Source organism: Phocoena phocoena, chromosome 4, assembly GCF_963924675.1.
Source record: "Phocoena phocoena chromosome 4, mPhoPho1.1, whole genome shotgun sequence".
NCBI classification, from domain to species: Eukaryota; Metazoa; Chordata; class Mammalia; order Artiodactyla; family Phocoenidae; genus Phocoena; species Phocoena phocoena.
In genome coordinates, this window is record NC_089222.1 from 119,603,327 (window position 1) to 119,619,914 (window position 16,588).

Consider the following 16,588-nt stretch of genomic DNA (forward strand, 5'->3'; position numbering starts at 1 on the left):
TACAATGATGCAACTTATATGTGTAATCTAAAATATGACACAAATGAACTTATCTACGAAACAGACACAGACTCACAGATATAGAGAATTTACTAGTGGTTGCCAAGGGGGAAGAGGATGGTGGAGGGGATGGGGTGGGAGTTTGGGGTTAGCAGATGCAAACTAATATATAGAATGGATAAACAGCAAGGTCTTACTGAATAGCACAGGGAACTGTATTCAATATCCTGTGATTAAACCGTAATGGAAAATAATATGAAAAAGAATATATATATATATATATATATATATATATATATATATATATATATATATATATATATATATATATAACTGAATCACCTTGCTGTACAGCAAAAGTTAATACAACATTGTAAATCAGCTATACTTCAATAAAGATGTTTAAAAATTAAAGTACAGTGATGCATACAAACCACATTTTTGTTATTATTTTTTAAACATGTGCAAGCTTGAGATTACTTAAAGATCTATAGTATCCCCTAAAGCAAGATGAAAAAAAGTAAAACCAGACATGAGTATTCAAAACAGAACTACAAGATTAGAAATCTGAATGTCATGAAAAGTGATACAATAGCAATAATATGTAATCAAATTAATCACTTATATTTCCCCTTCTGAGGAGTGGATCCAGAATTTGCATATCTTCAAGTGTATATAATCAGGGAGTGGCTTTTTAAGAATAAAAGTAATATATGTACAAATGTAAATTGAGATACAAAGCCTTGAAAGGAGGCCTTGCAAGTGAGAAACCCTGAAGCTTCAGCTTCTTTTGCTTCATAGAAATCCCCTCTGCTTTTCTTAGCAAATAGAATTTTCCTTAAACTTTATTGTCTGGTTTAATCTGAATATTTATATGGGGGAGGAGATGTAAATAACAATAAAGTCATAGGTAATTGAAAAAAGTTTTCCTTCTTGCTGTCTAGATTACACTTCCATTTTTTTAGGTTTTCTTCATTTGACAAAGAAAGTAAAATTAAATCTGCTATATCAGATTCAGACCAGACCAGAAATTTCCACTCACAGAACATAGCATCTTGCAATCTAATTTACATACTGTTCTTTTAGCCCACGTGTGGAAATTCAACAATGATTTTTTTCATTCCTCACAAGTGGTTTGTGGTAACAGTTCTGACAATTAATTCTCCCACCATCAAGCATTTATTAGTATGAGAGCACGTAGCTCTTTTCTAAGAGTGCCCCTCCCTTCAGTCTTGACTGCAAAGATATGCTGAATTTCCCCTGATAGTAAGAAAAAAACAGATATTTCTAAGCTTTCTCTCTTTCTCTATGCTGGGTCCAGGAGTGGGAACCAGATTCAACTAATTCTGGTAACCACGTTATCTAACTCTCATAACAGGGAAAATGATGGAGGAAGAGAGGAGGCAGAAGTTCTGAGAAGCATCCCCTGGTTATTGTTGCTAGGGCAACTGCTACTTGGCATCCTCCAAATAGTCATCGTCTGTCACACTTGGGGTATAATTCACAGCCATGCAACACATCTAAGTGGATTGGGGGAAAAGGGTGAGGGAGGGGATGAGGATTCAAGAAAATAAATAATGAATTTTAAACACGCATATAAACAAATATGTATGCCTAATATTTAGAAAGAAGAGAAAGGGTGGGCATAAGAGGAATAGTTTTGAAAATATGAGTGTCACTGCTAAATATTAATGGTTTTCTTATTACACAAATTAGTTAGCCTCTACTCCTTCACAATAATTGTCTACCCATCTGCCTCTTTTTATGAAAATCTTTCTTGCTCCAAATACTAGTCTTCTGTAGTATGACTTCAAACTGAATATATGCAAAGATTTATATATCATTTTCCTTTTTACAGTCATCAAGAGAGCAAAGAACAAAATACTTTTTTACTGTTTACCAGAGTGTCTGACTCAGAAGCTAGCCTGGCTTTGTTATAGGAGAAGATACAGTGTTTATTACCTAAATAATCATTAACACAAACAGACATGAGCCCTGAAATATGCTTGCTAAATCTAAGTTGTGCAAATGTGCTTGCTAAATCTAAGCTGTGCATTTGTTTTTCTTGTGTCTTCATTTCTTACAGCCAGGTTATCTGCTTAATCTTTCTAATCACTGTTGCTTTTCTTAACATTAGAGGAAAGTTATTTTATACATTGTGGAAAGAAAGAGCTACACTGCTCCAGTTTATATAGCAGAAAAGAAAGCCTTAAAAATATCTGTCATCAAAGTCACATAAAGCCCCAGCAGTTTCAACCTCCTCTTAGCTTTTGCTGGTGTCAGCATCATAAAAATGTGAAAGAAACTCATATCAATGTACCACATTTACAAAATGAGTTTAATAGCAAATGCATTTTTGGAAGCAAGTGGGAAGAAGAAGAAAGAATTTTAACCAAATTGTGATTAATAAATTTTTTAAAAAGTGTAGTGGATTAAAAAGCAAGGAATAAAAATCAGAAAAAGCAATTGTTGGTAATGGCATCACCAAAAGCTTTTCTTTTCCCTTTAGAGAGAATTGTTAAAGTCCTCCTATGAAAGTCAAATACATACTTTCATGTAACCAAAATAATAAAACTAGAAACCAAAGCAAATAAAGAAAAAAATAATTTAATTACTGGGCTTAACATTGCATGTTGGTTCATACAAAACCAGCCAGGCTTCAGTATTATTTTACATGTTTATTTTTAATGGAATCACCCAAATTATGTGAACCAATACACTCACTGCTTGGAACTCCAGGGAAAGGATAATCACATAATGGTAGCCATAATAAAAACAAAAAAGATAGTTTACTTTTGCTAAGCATTTAGTGATTCAATAGTTTATAGGTTATACTCTATATAAGGTTATTATAAAATATTGATTATATTCATTGTGTTGTACATTACATCCTTGAATCTTATTTATTTTATACTTAGTAGTTTGTACCTTTTAATCCCCTTCACCTATTTTGCTCTTCCCCCAACCCTCTCCTCACTGGTAATTACTAGTTTGTTCTCTGTATCTGTGAGTCTACTTCTCTTTTTCTATATTCATTCGTTTTATTTTGTAGATTCCACATATAATGAAAACATACAGTATTTGTCTTTGTCTGTCTGACTTATTTCACTAAGTATAATAGTGTCCAAGTCCATCCATGTTGTTGCAAATGGCAAAATTTCATTCTTTTTTTATGGTTGAGTAATATTCCTTTGAATATATATATATATATATATATACCACAAATTCTTTATGCATTCACCTGTTGATGGACACTTAAGTTCCTTCCATATCTTGGCTATTGTAAATAATGCTGCTATGAACATTGGGGTGCATGTATCTTTTTTTTTTTTTTTAAGATGTTGGGGGTAGGAGTTTAGTAATTTATTTATTTATTTTTGCTGTGTTGGGTCTTCGTTTCTGTGCGAGGGCTTTCTATAGTTGTGGCAAGCGGGGGGCACTCTTCATCGCAGTGCGTGGGCCTCTCACTATCACGGCCTCTCTTGTTGCAGAGCACAGGCTCCAGATGCGCAGGCTCAGTAGTTGTGCTTCACGGGCCTAGTTGATCCACGGCATGTGGGATCCTCCCAGATCAGGGTTCGAACCCGTGTCCCCTGCATTAGCAGGCAGATTCTCAACCACTGCGCCACCAGGGAAGCCTCACATGTATCTTTTTAAATTAACGTTTTCTTTTTCTTTGAACATATACCCAGGAGTAGAGTTGCTGGATCATATGTTAGTTCTACTTTTAATTTTTTGAGGAAACTCCAAACTGTCTTCTGTAGTGGCTGTATCAATTTACACTCTCCAAACTATATACTAGGGTTCCCTTTTCTCCACACCCTCACCAACACTTATTCCTTGTTTTTTTGATGATAAGCATTCTGAGGGGTGTGAGTTGATATCTCATTGTGGTTTTGAATTGCATTTTCCTGATTATTAGTGATGTTGAGTATCTTCTCATGTACTAAACATTTATTATCCTCCAGACACTATCATGTAAACTTGATAGGGTTAACTCATTTAACACTCACATACAGTTATGAGGAAGTCACCATTAAATTATTCTTACAGTACAGATTATGGAATTAAAGCTCAGAGAAGCTATGTAACAGGCTCAAGTTTGCATAACAAGGAAATGACAGTACCAAGACAGAACCTTTGTTTTTTACATTAGTGTTACATACTACAGGAATCTGATTGGATGCCCAATCTCCATGTGGGCCTGTGATCTCTTTTCACCTGGAGTAGTGTTTCTGTGATTTTAAGATGCAGCTTCCCTAAGTAACCACCCACCTGTTTATGGTGGATGCTTCTGATTGTCCTTTTTTCTGGATCACTGGTTCCTACCCCAGATCTCTTTTTACACTTACATTTGCACAGAAACAATATTGCAGGTGGAATCAACTGAGGGTCTCACCTGTGTATCCTCAGCCTTTCCCTTCCCCCAGGATCTTCTACTGGCAACATGTTGCTTAGGTAGGTATCTAATCCTTGGTAATATCTTCTACTACTTCCCACCATGTTGCTTTGATTTAAACATCTTGGATATTTGACCATTTGAATTTGCATTTCCTATACTTTGTACTTAGGGAGTTGATTTCTAGAAAGACACTACCTCCCTCCCCAAAACACACACACACACACACACACACACACACACACACACACACACACACACAAGCGAACACTCCACCTCTTGATAATTCTTATGCTTATTTCTCCATCATGCAGAATAGAATTGTCCAGTATAACATGACCTGTACCCTACTATTAAAGATAAACCTCTCATGAGAATAAATTCTGAGAGAGCAATGAGTCTTGCTAATTTCTATATCTGCATCCCAGATAAATACCTAGTGCTATTCCTTATGCACAGAGAATTTAAATAAGTGATTGTAGTTTAAATGGTATCATATACCAAGAAACTAGCTTTTTAATTTACATTAATGAGTATACTAATCAGTATAGTCTGGGCTGTGCAATAACAAGCACACCCAAACCTCAGTGGCTTTTCCTAAAAAAAGTTTATTTTCTACTCACCTTGCTCATGCCTTGTCGGTTAGCATGGGGACTGTGCTCATCATAATTATTCATGTTCCAGGGAGAGAAAAAGAGAGAGAGAGAGAAAGAGACTGGATGGATCCAAACTATAATTTCACTCATAAAATCCCCCAATAATGAATACAAGTTTTACTTCCTTTCAAAAGAGTGTTATCAAGATGCAGTATGTTCAGATTTTACTGAAAATCACTCAGTAGAAGATCAGATTCCTATCTAGTGCCACAGTTCACACATGGTGTAGGGAGTCAATGGTTGCAAGATTATCTCCCCAAAGAATGAGCAGATTACAAGAGTCACAAAGGACAGGAGACAGCTCTTTCTTCACCCAATTATTACTTGCTTTAGAAAGTAATGAGAAGACACTGGGACTTCCCTGGTGGTCCAGTGGTTAGGACTTCACCTTCCAGTGTAGGGTGTGCAGGTTCGATCCCTGGTTTTGGAGCTAGGGTCTCACATGCCTTGTGACCAAAAAGCCAAAACATACCACAGAAGCAATATTGTAACAAATCCAATAAAGACTCTAAAAATAGTCCACATCAAAAAAAAATCTTTAAAAAAAAAGCAATGAGAAAATACTGCAGATATTCTAGAAAGAAGAAAAAAATGTAACATCAGCCTATGGTTACTTTCATATAGTCAGTCCTGGCTATTTGACTTTCCTGCAGCATGAGATTTACCTTTCCTTTGAACTTCACTTCTGCTTTATAGATTAGTTCTGAAATGTGGACCAAGAAATTCAAGTACTCTAGCAATGATTTCCCAACTTCAGAGATTCTTCCAAAAGCATTCCTCTGTCCTGTATCCTGCCTTACAGTGTATGTCTATATTGTGTTTACTCCTGGATATTCAGACATAACTGAGCATTTGGGGGAATATAAATGGGACAAAACTGAAAGCATCTATTTGCATGGAGAGTAAGAATACTCCTAGGAAAGAGTTATTCTTGAAGTACCATGGATCTTGAAACTACAACTTTGACCTAGTTATGAGACCTTAGTTATCGGAAGAGAATAGAGATTCTAAGCACAGTGCGATGACTCTTGTAAAAATCTGATGTTGGCCCACACCTTTGCACGCACATCCTTATGTTTGGGAGAGAGAAGCCTAAAAGTGTACTAAAAGGGTAGGTTTGCTGAACTCTGTCACATGCCAGTGCCCAAGAAACACCGTTTGAACCTTACAAAAAGGAGAGAGTGTTTTTCTAAAATCTCTTCCATAATTCCCACACAGTGTTTGGATCCCATTGAACTCAAGGGACCACTAAAAGAGAACCTCTCTGCCTAGCAGAGCAATGAGAGAGACCACCACATTCTGAAGTGGAAAACAAGTCACGCCAGTGCCTGCTACATCAAAAAGAAGGATAGTGGCTGCTTTGCTGGCAGAGGAGAGGCAGCCATCAGAAAGAAGTTTCTGGATCTGCTAGTTCATAGCAATGAAGGTGCCCACCACACTTAGAGAGCAGCAAGTACACTCTCTATGACTGGTGGAAGCAGAGCAGTCATCAGAGGATAAACTGCTCTGCCTAAAATAGGGGCAAGGAGAAGTGGCAGAGCATTCTAGATCTGAGGACATCCAGTCTTGGACATTGGCCATAGCAGCAAGGAACGGCTATGCCACATAGAGCAATTTTTGGCATTTTTCCAGTTAGTTCCCCACATGTGTGCTTACTTCACAACATTTGACAGATCTTTGGAGACTAACATATATGAGCCCAGAGTCTTTGCAGGAAGGCAAAGTATATGCATTATTAGTAGATGAAGGTAATCATCTTTCTTATTAATTTAAACATGTATATGACCTCATGTATACTCATCAGTTGGTGAGGCTGAGAAAGTTCAAATTTCTTAGTGTCACTGTTTTCAAACATACAGGTAATTTTGTATTAAATTATGCTACATATTTGTTAATGGCAGTTCCAGGAGCAATTTGATTTCCCCATAAATTGTTTGCAAAGCATACCAGAGGATGGAAAACTTCTAGAAAGATTATATTTTGAAAAACTGATCCAAAACATACCATGTAAATTGTTCTTAGCTTAAGTCACAAGAAGCAATCCTTCCTTACCTAAATGTTTTGTGCTTTCCATGATCTCTCTTTCAATTATTTTTTGCCCTAGTAATTTATTTTCTGAAATGTTGACAATGCTTTAAAAGTATAATTACTCTAATTTTCTGCAAAGAACATGACAGATCAACAGTTGTTCTTGAGTTTTCTTTGTTCTTTTTTTTCTATGTGTGTCTTTGTGTGCATGTGCATATGTTCATGTGCTTGCTTGCATCGAACACTTCTAGCAACATCTCTCAAAGAAAGCCACAATTCCAAATAAGAGGGTGTGAAAAGAATTTCTGAATTCTTCGTGAAGCAGAGTTTGAAAATAAGCCCTCTCTACAGTGTAAATTACATCCTGAGGATTTGTACATACCAGGAGCTCAATAAACAGTTGTTGAGTAATGGAATCACATTTTTATAAATTTAATTAGGGATTAAATTGAAAGCTCAACTAATCTGTTATCCAAGATGGTGCAAAAATTGTTTCTGTGGTTCCCCAACTTGACAAATTCAGTCTCTAGAACCAAGAAAAAGGATGGGTCCCACTATACCCTTAAGGCCTTCATTCCAATTGTATATCTTTATTTGGAGAATTCCTACTTATATTGAATTGAAAACTTGCCTCTCTGAAACATCACCCATTTTGCCCAGTGATTTTCTATGAAGTATCGCAGAGAAAATCTACTACTTAACCTATATAAGATAACCTCAAATATTTTAGAGCAGTCATTATTTGCCCTCTCAGGGACTGCTTTTCAGTTTAATATCTCCAATTTCAACCACTATTTCTATACCCTTCACCACCTAGGCCATTCTTCCTTCTATTTTATCCAATGGGTCATAACCTTGTTAAATTTTAATCCTTAGAATTAAATGCAAAATTTCTGATAATAACTAATCAGTATTCATGATTCACTCTTTCAATAAATATTTTATGAGCACCTATTATAAGCCAGCTATTACAATAAGGACTAGTGGTTAAACAAGACTGGTAGCCTTTACCAGTCTTAGGAGTCTTGGAGTCAAAGATCGTGCTGGGATTGTGGCAGAGATAACCATATTAATACCAAATTACAACTGCGGTAAGCTTACAATCAGAATCAGGATGAAATGTCTTTTTCTGGACATTATACTACAGAAATCTAACATTACGTTGGTGTTTTTAACATCCACATAGAAATTGTAATTAAAATAAACTAGTGGTCATTCACATTTTTGTATAATTTTCTAATAAGGTCAGCCATAAAAGTACACACATCTGGTGTTGAATTTCTCAGTGTGTGAAAGAAGCAAAACCAGAAAAGGAAAAGCCTAAGGGAAAACATGATAAAACATCTCTAGATTTCTGATAAATTGTAATTTGTAAAAAGAAACATATGCTTAAACAGAAAACAAAAATAAAACCTCAGAAAACATATACTTCAAAGCAAAGAATTTTGTTTTCCCTTGAGACAACACAGCTCAGTGGACAGAAAACTGAAATTAGAAAACTGGATATCAATCTATATAGTTTAGGCTAAAATCACTTACTCTCCTTGAGGCTTAATATCCTTATCAGAAATATGGAGCTTAAAATTTCCCTTCTTTCCTGATTATCATCAGGAGTGCTAATTCATTTGATAATGTTTGAGAATAAGATGAGATAATGTATGAAAATGAGTTAAAAATAATGAGCCACAATGCAAAGGTAACTATTTGTTTTTACAGAAGAAGGGGAAAAATTGTAATTACAGCCAATACAGAATAGCAGGTGTTGACTTATTCTCTTACCATAAACAGCAATAAAATGGTGTTGTCATGCACAGATAATGCAGAGCTGTGATCCTTAAAAAGAGGAACACATGCCAGGTAAACTTCATATTTACCTCAGCTTCTCATCTGGGGTCAATTTCCAAACTGAACCAGAGAGAACAGAGACAAATATAGAGCAACAGTATTGCTGAGCAGAGAAACAGAGATCAGAAGAATTTGGGGCTGCTAAAGTAGCTGAAATTTATGAGAAAGAATCTGAGGAAGAGAGACATAGGTAGAGAAGGACATCCAGAAATCTACATGGGGTCTCTCTTGATTCTTTTATGAAGTACTAAGTTGCATTTGCACAGGGTGTGACATCATGGGGTCTGAAAGAGATATAAATGGAAGCTGAATAAAAATTCTAGAGGTTTCTCAGTTCTGAGAGTACTGGAGTTCTAACCAGTCAGAGTAGATAATCATGCCTAAAAAGCCATTGACTTTCAGACTTCAGAAAGACCAAGTTTTAGGAGTAAGACTGCTCTAGACATGACTAATCCTTGACAGGATCAAGCTGATCTGTTAGTAAGTCAATCATGCCAGAAAAAATTTAATATTCTTTAAAAGAGACTACATAATTTGGATTTAAGCAATCTAACTTCCACAGTGTCTAGTATACAAACAAAAATACTAGACATTAATAAACAGAAAAATAAAAAATAGGCAAACAGTAGACACAAGATGAAATGTAAAAAAAAATCACAGATTGGGCACTGCTGAAGAATATATCAGTGAATTGAAGACAGGCCATAAAAATTGTGCAAACTGAAGCAAAAACTAAAAAAATGTAAACACAAAAGGCCTCACTGATGTGTGGGTCAATATGGAGCACGGGTAAATATATGTAAAAATATTTTTAAAACTTAGCCCACATATCCAACAAACATAAAAAAGAAAACAAAAAACACAATTTGGGTAAACACAAAGGAAAGCACACTTAGGCATATTATTGTGAAATTGCTAAAGCTCAAAGATAAATAGAAAAGCCTTAAATGGAGCCAAATAAAAGACACATTATATACAGGAAAAATATAACAAGAGAAATCATGACTTGTATAGGAAACTATACATTTCAGAAGACAACTGAACATTTTTAAATGCCAAAAGTTTTTTAAAAAAATATGTCACTCTAGAATTCAATACATTGCACAAAAAATTCCTCCAAAAAAAAAAAGAAAAAAAAACATTTTTGCTAAACAAATGCTGAGAGAAGTTTTCACCAGTAGATTTAAAATTCAATATTGAGGGCTTCCCTGGTGGCACAGTGGTTGAGAATCCTCCTGCCAACGCAGGGGACACAGGTTCGAGCCCTGGTCCAGGAAGACCCCACATGCCGCGGAGCAACTAAGCCTGTGCGCCACAACTACTGAGCCTGCTCTCTTGAGCCCATGAACCACAACTACTGAGCCTGCGTGCTGCAACTACTGAAGCCCGTGCGCCTAGAGCCCGTGCTCTGCAGCACGAGAAGCCACAGAAATGAGAAGCCCAAGCACCGCAACAAACAGTAGCCCCCTCTCTCCACAACTAGAGAAAGCCCGCGTGCAGCAACAAAGACCCAGCACAGCAAAAAATAAATAAATTAAAAAAAAAATTCAATGTTGAAGGAAGTTCTTTTGAAGGAACAGGTACCATATAAAAAATCAGTTTGAAGGAATGAAGAGAAGGAATGATTAATATGTGGTTAAACATGAAATATGCTTTTATAGTTTTTCTTAATTTTTAAAAGACAACTGACTGTTTAAAATAAATATTAATAACAATGTATTTTGAGGTTTATAACCTCAAAATAGGTAAATGGTATGAAACAATAGCACAAAAATAGAAGTATAAGGAGAAATATATTGTCATCAGATTCTTACATTAAGAGGTGATAGAATACTACTTTGAGGCAGATAGTAAATTAAAGATGTATCTTTCTTTGAAAATAAAAATAAATGATGGAGGTGTATTTAAATATGTAATACAGGAGATAAAGTGAATTTCTAAAGGTCCATTTTAGAATAATCTAACAGAGGGCAGTTTATTTAATGAGCCAGGAGCCTCCTGATACCAAACAATAGGGAAAAAAGAAATAAAGAACAAGTGGCACCATAGAAGACAAATAACAAGATGAAAACTTAAACCCAATCACAGTCATAATTATATTAAATGCAAATAGACTAGACACTCCAATTAACAGATAGATAATACGCAACTTGCCAGAAACACAAACAATGCTCAGCTCCCAATACAGCACCACTCCAGGAGAAGACCATCCACTTAGTGTCAGTTTGACAACTTTAGACCTCCTTCACCCTGAATGATTCATCTTGACTGGAATTGCCATATTCTGTATACCTTTGCCTTTTCTGCTTCATAGAACCTCAGCCAGCACCAATATGTATGTGCTTACAGAGTATCATCTACAAGCACCAACACTGCATGAAACCAAGGGACTTATGTTATAGCAAGAGGTATGGCTATGGGTATACAACAATGGGATCTACTGGTCCTGATGCATACAACACCTCCCAGAAGCTGCCAGAATGACCTTGCAATAGAATGGCTTAATGAAGTTGCCGATGAGGCACCAGCTCAGATATGTTACTATGTGTGAATGAGTACCACCCTCAAGGATGCAATATATATGCTTAATTCACGACCAATGTATGGGGCTGTATCTTCAATTAATAGATATCATGGGTCCAAAACGCAAGATGTGAAAGTGAAAGTGTTTACTTGTTTACCATCACTTTTCTTAATCCATTCTCCTGGTCCTTGCAACATTGAACTCTGCAAAGGTCTTTGGAGATCCTGTTTATCCAAATGGTTAACTTCTCCAATCGTGCCAACAACAGTCTCAATAGATTTCATTCTCTGGCTACTGCCTGGGCACTCTGAACTCATGCCAAGAAACCAGCAGAAACCCAGAAGAGTCCCTGACTTGAAGGGGTTAGTCCCTGGTTATCACCGGGAGACAGAGCTGCTGTTACACAATGGAGAATAAGTTTTGCACTCAGATGACATACTTGAATATTTTTGGTGCCTCCTTTGCACAATTTTATCAGTTAATGAATAAATGTAGCAGCCACATCCAAAGAATGGCATGGTGACGGGCTCTCGGTACCCTCAGATAAGAGGTTCTTTATTATGCTACCAAGTAAACCTCTTAAAAGATTTGAGTTGCTAGCCAAAGGTGAGAGGAATCTCTTGAGGATGGAGATGATGAATATCAGTTGTGGCCAAAAGACTCACCTGAGTGATAGAGGTTATAGTTCATCCCACTAAACTTTCTTTTACACATTTCCTCAGGGAAATGAGGCCCACCAGAGTCCTAATGGATCTGTTCCCAGGAATTTTATGAATTAAGTGGATCCAAGTGGCACAAAGGATGAAAAATAGTAAATGCAGTCCCGTGCAACCCAGCACCTCAGCCCTTTAATACTAAAGGAATTATTCTCCTAGCTGCTGGAAATGTTGGCAGATAGCTGGATGTGAGCTCTTCAGTGAATTGCTCTCAACTAAAGAGAACCACCTCATCTAAGGCTATATACCTCCTCCTCCTGTGACCTAAAATCAACAACTGATTGAAACAGGGTCATAGAAGTCCAGTCACTTTGCTCTAGTTCAGAACTTTTAAGGTCTATCCTAGATTTTGATATGTATTCCCATCAGATCAGTTGAAGCCTTTGTGGTGACTGCATTTTTTGACCAACTTCTAACTAATCCCACTTTCATGGCTTTCACCATAGGTTTATCCCAAGAGAACATGCTGCAATAAACTTCCTGCAAGTTAATCTGTCTCATAGTCTGACCTGTGACACCTATAAACAGAAAACTGTAAAAACTTTACTGAAAATAAATTAAATATTTAAATAAATGCAAAGGTACATTAATAAGTTATAAGACTTAATATTGCTAAGGTATCAAATATTCCAAGGTGTCCTTTGAATTCAATATAACCCCATTAAAATTTTTGTAATATTTTTGGTAGAATTTCCCAAGGTGATTCTAAATTGTGTATGTAAATAAAAAGTATTTAGATGGTCTAAAACAATCTTGGCAAAGATAGATTTAGAGGATTTATGTTTCCTGACTTCAAGACTTTGAATCAAGTACATTAATCAAAACAATTTAGATTGGTATAAGTATGAACAGACAGATTCGATGAAACTAAAGAGAGAGTTGAGAAACAGACCCAATTTGTACACTCAATTAATTAATTTTCAACAAAAACACTAAGTGCAATTTAATGGAGAATGAAAAGCTTCCCACCAAATGATGCTAAAACAGACATTCATGTGGAAAAAAAGTGAACATCACTACCTTATTTCATACAAAAGAATTAATTTGAGATGGATCATAGATTTAAAAGTACACACCAAAGTCATAAAGCTTGTAGAAGAAATTATTGAAGAATTTCCCAAAACACTTTGTGTTTTAGGTAGGACACACAATGCATTAATCACAAAAAGAACAAAAAGATAAATTGGATTCCATCAATATTAAAACAGTTGCTCATATAAAACACTTTAAAAAGTGAAAAGCCTTGGGGGAAATATTTAGAACACTTGTGTCTGGCAAAGGAATTCTATCCAGTATATACCAAAACCTCTTACAATTTAATAACAATAAAGAGCCAAAATTTTAAAAATGAGCATAACACTTGAATAAACACCTCACAAAGGAACCTAAGGAAGATACACGAAAGGCAAATAAGCATGTAAAAAGGTGCTCTGCATCATTAGTGATCAAGAAAATGCAAAGTCAAACCATAATGAGATATCACTTCACACAAATTAGAATGGTTGCAATTAAAATATTTGACAGCCTGAAATATTGGCTCTTGGAGCAACCAGAATTCCCATACACTGCGGGTGGAAAACTATTTGGCTATTTCTTACAACGTTAAACATATACTTATCCTTTCATTTAGCAATTCAATTCCTTGGTATTTACCCAAGTAAATGAAAACATGTCAAACGCAAGATTCCTAGAAGATTGTTCATAGAAGTTTTATTCATAATAGCCCAGAGCTAGAAACAATACAGATGTTCAACAGTAAAATGGATGAACAAATAGTAGTGTATTCACACAATGGAATACTACTCAGTAATAAAAAGAATGAACTACCGATACACTCAAGAACTTGTACGATTCCAAAAAATATCCCACTTACATGAATTTCTAGAACAGACAAAACTAATGCATCATGATAGAAATCAGAAAATAACTACCTCTGAGGTATTAATTGACTAAGAAGGGCAAGGAAAAAAAAATCCTGAGGTGATGGAAATGTTCTATCTTGATAGGGGTGTGGGTAGCACAGGTGTATTTTTCATATACTCTACACTCAAGATTAGTGTATCCCACTATATAAAAACTATACCTCAAAAAATTTAAAAATAGGAAGTAAAATTATATGTCAAGAAAGTACTAAGGGGCAACACATTGCAACATTTCTGGGAAGGTCAAGACCAAATTATAAGTTGGTCGTTTTTAGTGACCACATAATTCAATTTTATCTTCTCTTCCTCCTTGTTAAATGTCCTTCTTTTTCTCATCAGTCAGGAGATAAAATTTGGTGAGCATCCATTATAGATGAGGTACTGTAATCTCAGGTTTCCTGTATCTGATATGTCATGGCAGATAGCTAACCAGTTAATTAAGTTACAAGTTGTTTGAATGTAATATGTTTCCTTTTCTTTACCATTTGCAAGAAGACTGGAAAAATTAATAGGGCAGAAAAAATCAATAGTTGGTAATTTTTCAGTCAGTGATAAAATGGTTGGGAAGATATTTTTTTGGTTGGAATATCCCTAGCCCCCATGAAAGGACTGAAGTCTTATATTCTTCATGTTGAATCCTTTCCATCTCTCAAAGAGTTTGATGGAAATGAAAAAACAAAACAGATTCATTTCACAGTAGTTTTACTTCACTGTGTCATGTAGAGCATGCTTCCCGGCAGTTGAAGTGTCATTGGAAAAGCTTGATAAATATGTGGATTTTGAGCCCTAATCTTTCAGATTCTATTTTAGCAAGACTCTGCAGTCAAGCTCTTAAAATAGTATTACAGAGAGTTAGATTTTAGAAATAAATACACAAAGACTCTTTGAAGAAAAGATAAAGTTTTATATGAGAGATTGCTATAGACTGTTTGTGCCACCCCCAAACTTCATCTATTGAAAATTAACCCCCAACCTGATGATATTTGGAGGTGGAGACTTTGGGAGGTGATAGGTCATGAGGGTGGAGCTCTCATAAATGAGAATTTGTGTCCTTATAAAAGAGATCCCAGAGAGATCCCTTGCCCCTTTCTACCATGTGAAAACACAGATGGGTATCTATGAACCAGGAAGTGGGCCCTCACCAGAAAATGAATCTGCTGGCACCTTGATCTCGGACTTCCCAGCCTCCAGAGCTATGGGAAATAAATTTCTGTTGTTTATAAGCCATGCTGTCTGTGGTATTTTGTTATAGAAGCCCTAATAGACTAAGACAAAGATCATCATAGGCAAAAAAGTATAGCTGTATGAATGATTTCTCTCTTCCAAGGATTTACACCTCCCTCTTGGTTCTTTTGTCTTACTTCAGTCTCCATGGACACATGGTTGTCTCCTTACTGCAAGACCCAGACGTGGACAAAAGCTCCTTTCCCATCTTGCTCCTTGCTTAACAAAGAAAAGCTAAACATTTGAAAATAACTTCACTAAGAACTAAGGAGCAAGTAAAGGAAAATAAAGAAAATACAAAGTTAGAAAAGGCTTAGCCTAATAAAACACAGATTTCCGATCCAAACATAGCTGAATTGAAGCCACAATTTAATTGAAGCCACGGTCCAATTTACCAACATTCAGGCCACGGTTTTACTTCCTCCAACACATTCTACTGATTAGAGATTTGCTTAGGTTTGAAATAAAAACAAAAAAAGAGCACTCCTTTTAAACTTACAAATTACTCCCCAGGGAGGTCAAACCTATCATAAATTTTAATCAGATAATCTTGTGTTGTTTTGCTTCTTTTCCTAATACAAACCTGAGATAATTGGAGAGGAGCAGGGTTAAGTAGTCAATTTTGGAGCAAGAAACCCAGCAGGGTAACAGGTCAGAGTGTGATCTTTTAGCAACTCCTTGTATGCCCATGCTAGAGACCCAAAATGTTCTTTACAAAGGAACTTATCCTTCTTTTTTCAATCAGAGTCTCTCTTTTAGTCCTCCACCTTGAAAGATGCTTCCTCTAATCTCCTGGATTTTTAATTCTCTTTGCATGGCCCCCTTCTGACCAGTGACCCAATTGGTCAGTCTGTGACTTGGCTGTAAGTTACTCCCCTGGAAGATTCCGCTCATTTGATTGGCTTTAATCTCTACATTCTGGCCTCTCCCCTGATCTTGGCCTAGACTCTAAAAGCACTGCACTACAGCCTAGTGTGTGCTCAGGGATCCTCCTTGTCTGGAAGTTGACTCAGATGCATGAGGACATAAACTATAGAACTCTGGGTGAGGAGTGCTCTCAGGGCACTCAGTATGTGAGTAAGGATCGTGTGTGGGGATTCTAAGTTGAAAAGGAGCAAAGGAAGTGAAGGAAGAGACTGATATAATTTTTTTGACCCTGGGAATTACATTAGCTTGCAACATGTATCAAATCATTTTGCTTTCTCTAATGACATGAACGCCAGAGGTTCTGACCCCAGGGATATTTAAAGTAATACTTAAAGATAATTAATAGA